This window comes from Anolis carolinensis, chromosome X (assembly GCF_035594765.1).
Source record: "Anolis carolinensis isolate JA03-04 chromosome X, rAnoCar3.1.pri, whole genome shotgun sequence".
Classification (NCBI taxonomy): domain Eukaryota; kingdom Metazoa; phylum Chordata; class Lepidosauria; order Squamata; family Dactyloidae; genus Anolis; species Anolis carolinensis.
This window is the reverse complement of record NC_085847.1, coordinates 3,440,001-3,441,196: the sequence shown is the minus strand read 5'-3', so window position 1 is coordinate 3,441,196 and position 1,196 is coordinate 3,440,001.

Here is a 1,196-nt window from a genome sequence, read left to right as displayed (position 1 = left end):
TACCCTGTGTATAAGTCTACCTCGAGTATATATCTACCCTGTGTATAAGTCTACCTCATGTATACGTCTACCTCATGTATACATCTACCCTGTGTATAAGTCTACCTCGTGTATACATCTACCTCATGTATACATCTACCCTGTGTATAAGTCTACCTCGAGTATATATCTACCCTGTGTATAAGTCTACCTCGTGTATACGTCTACCTCATGTATACATCTACCCTGTGTATAAGTCTACCTCATGTATACGTCTACCTCATGTATACATCTACCCTGTGTATAAGTCTACCTCGTGTATACATCTACCTCATGTATACATCTACCCTGTGTATAAGTCTACCTCGAGTATATATCTACCCTGTGTATAAGTCTACCTCATGTATAAGTCTACCTCGAGTATATATCTACCCTGTGTATAAGTCTACCTCATGTATACGTCTACCTCATGTATACATCTACCCTGTGTATAAGTCTACCTCGTGTATACATCTACCTCATGTATACATCTACCCTGTGTATAAGTCTACCTCGAGTATATATCTACCCTGTGTATAAGTCTACCTCGTGTATACGTCTACCTCATGTATACATCTACCCTGTGTATAAGTCTACCTCATGTATACGTCTACCTCATGTATACATCTACCCTGTGTATAAGTCTACCTCGTGTATACATCTACCTCATGTATACATCTACCCTGTGTATAAGTCTACCTCGAGTATATATCTACCCTGTGTATAAGTCTACCTCATGTATAAGTCTACCTCGAGTATATATCTACCCTGTGTATAAGTCTACCTCATGTATACGTCTACCTCATGTATACATCTACCCTGTGTATAAGTCTACCTCATGTATACGTCTACCTCATGTATACATCTACCCTGTGTATAAGTCTACCTCGTGTATACATCTACCTCATGTATACATCTACCCTGTGTATAAGTCTACCTCATGTATATATCTACCCTGTGTATAAGTCTACCTCGTGTATACGTCTACCTCATGTATACATCTACCCTGTGTATAAGTCTACCTCGTGTATACATCTACCTCATGTATACATCTACCCTGTGTATAAGTCTACCTCATGTATATATCTACCCTGTGTATAAGTCTACCTCGTGTATACGTCTACCTCATGTATACATCTACCCTGTGTATAAGTCTACCTCGTGTATACATCTACCTC